General features: G+C 39.2%; 1 non-coding gene across 1 annotated transcript; it reads right to left on the reverse strand.

Annotated features, from left to right (window-relative positions):
* Positions 1 to 1,473: 1,473 nt before the first annotated feature.
* LOC129494015 (U6 spliceosomal RNA) lies at positions 1,474 to 1,577 on the reverse strand. Its single transcript, XR_008661274.1, has one exon. It is a non-coding gene; the product is annotated as a U6 spliceosomal RNA (small nuclear RNA).
* Positions 1,578 to 2,818: the final 1,241 nt, after the last annotated feature.

Raw genomic sequence — 2,818 nt, forward strand, 5'->3', positions numbered from 1 at the left:
TTTCTCCAAATTTCATCTTTTTTACCTCCTTTCTTCCTTTCACCTTTTCTTTACTCTCTCTTATACTGGCTAAGATCATCACAAAAACAATGTATTTTCATCTAGGTTTGCTTTTGAGTACTCTGGCTACAGAGGCAGACTCTCTGTGTATCATAAAATTTGTATCAACTACCTGGAACATGGGCAGGAATGGGGAAGGAAGGGAAGGTTTCCAGAACAGGCAGTATCACCCCAGTGACCATGGACTAAGCCTATGTCTTTATCAATCCTACACACAGAGGGATACTTATTTCCTTTTGCCTTTCCAGTCCATTATACAGTAAAAACAGCCAATTAGAAGGGAGCAGAGGTTTCTGGGACCAGGTTTAATGACAGTGGGAAGAAAAAGATAGACAGATGGATGGATTGACTGACTCTTAGTGAAGGACACACTGAGGTTGGCATTTAGGGTAGGCTGCATTTTGCCAGGGGCTTACATGCCAAATGAAGGGTAGTATGAGGGCCTAGGAACCCAAACAGCAAGATTCACAGTTGAGTTCTACCAATAACTCACTGGGCAGCCTTGGACAAGTCTGTGAAACCTCTTTGGGACCTCAGTTTTCTCACCTGTAAAATAGCAATAATAATGACCTCAAATATCCCTGGACTCCTATCAAATGAGGGAATAGGGGGTCAAGGTGCTATTTTCTCATTTTTACTTACTTGGCCTATTATTTGCTTGCTTGATACAAAAATAATAAACTTGTTTATTATGAAAACAACTTTCTTCTTGTAAAGAGAAAAAAAATGGGATGATTCAGAAGTATGCAAAGTCAAAAGAGAAACTACTCTACTTCCTCATATATCCCTTGTCTTTGGGCCGCTCCCATCTTATTCCTCACTGCTACTAGAGTGGAATATATCCCTTCAGATCTACGAGTGCTTTGTAAAACCTAAGAGAATTCATAGTACGGAGCAAAAACCAAAGGGCAGAACCCTTATACCTCAAATGGTTGAAGGGCCTCCCTGTACAAAAACTCAGAAAAAGGATTTCTTTTTCAAATGTAAAAGCAGACAAATAAATAAAAAACTTATGGAAAAGTCTAAATGGTGTGCAGTAGATTCTGCTTAAAAAGTCTGGGAAACATATAGTCCTTTTTATAAAGATTTCCATAAAATTTTTTTCTTTTTTTTCCTCCCCCCCCCATAAACATTGTAAAAATATACAGAAGTTCTAGCATTGGAAAACAGACTTTCCATCCTGAGGATAATTCATTAGACAGAAAAGCTCATTCTCCACCTATGCTATCACTGCGTTTCACAGTTACCACTAAGTTTACAACATGTATAACTAGTTGAGAAGCTAATTCCTCTCAGATATGTAGAATTGATGCCAAAAGCAACTGGTGAATTTGTTCTTACCAGTTACCTTCATCAGCACCAATTTGTCTTGATCTTTTGATTTGGGTCTGTTTCTGTTTCTTTTCTTTTAAAAAAAATATGGACTGCTTCACAAATTTTCATGTAATCTGTACACAGGGGTCATGCTAATCTCTGTATCGTTCCAATTTTAGTTTATGTGCTGTTGAAATGAGCACTCTCTTTCTTTACTTTGGTGCCTTCTCCAGATTTTCATCAACTTGAGGATTAGCTAAATGAGCTCAACAAATCTGCCTTCTCTGCATTTTTGGTTCTGCCTTTTCTGATTGGATTTTTTTCTTCAGTTCACTGTGTCTAGTTTTGACCATTTTTTCCCCCCGTTTTGGTCCATTTTAAAGCCTTCAAGCAAGGAACATTCTCCTGTCTCCATGTGGAGGGCTCAGAAGTGGGGAAGGGGCATGTCCTTCCCATTTTGGAAAGGGAACATTGCATGGTGTAAATTCTCCCAGATTCAGAGTCAGAAATTTTGGATCTGAGATCTTTAGTATGGTCTTCGGTTTTTCTCCTTTGGGTGTCAGGTTTCTCCTCTGTAGAAAGATCCTTCCAGCTTAGATGTTTTTAGACTTTGGGATTCTGTGCTTAGTCATGATTTGCCTGTTAATATTTGCCTACAATGGGTTTCAGTGTTCCATTCTTGCCTCTGTGGCTGGGTCCTTTGGTCTTCTGGAAATCTAGATGCAGCCCAGAGTGTGGGCCCCCCAAACAGAGGGGCCAGTTACTCCTCAGGGTGCTCAGGCATCCAATTTGCCTACAGTCTCAGGGTGGAAAAATACAGAAGCATTGGCATTCTGGTGGACCCAAGGGTCGAAAGCCTTGACCATTTCTCATCCAGAAGACAGACTTAACCTCAATTTAGGGCTTAAGAAACCACAAAATTACAAATGTTGACCTAAAATATTTCTAGAGAGCTTTTAAAATTACTGTTTTTTAAAAAAAATTATAAAAATAACACACAAGTTGGTAAAAATAAAGTTGAACGATACTTAATGGTATATAATGAAAACTAAAAATGCCCTTTATCCCCACCCTCAGTGCCATTCTGGAAGGGATCCTTTGTGGTGTCTTATCTATGTGCTGAGAAATTTGCTATGCATAATTATACATTCACATTTACCTTTGTACCAAGTCACCTCCACCAGCACTCAAGCACACACACATCAATGGGAACAGTTTATAAAGTTTCCATCTCGCCTTTTGCATTTAATAAAACAAGTTGGAAATTTTCCATGTTAACACATGTGGATCTTCCCTGTTCTTCATAGGGCTGCCTAGCATTCCCTGAAGGAAAGGCAAACAGCAGTGGCCACCCAGCTTATTTCTATCTTGTTGCTGCTGCAAACGATGCTTCTCAGAGAGCCTTTAATTCAGTGTTTTCTAAAGTTTGATCCTTGGAACACAA

This window comes from Nyctereutes procyonoides, unplaced genomic scaffold (assembly GCF_905146905.1).
Source record: "Nyctereutes procyonoides isolate TBG_1078 unplaced genomic scaffold, NYPRO_anot_genome, whole genome shotgun sequence".
NCBI lineage: Eukaryota > Metazoa > Chordata > Mammalia > Carnivora > Canidae > Nyctereutes > Nyctereutes procyonoides.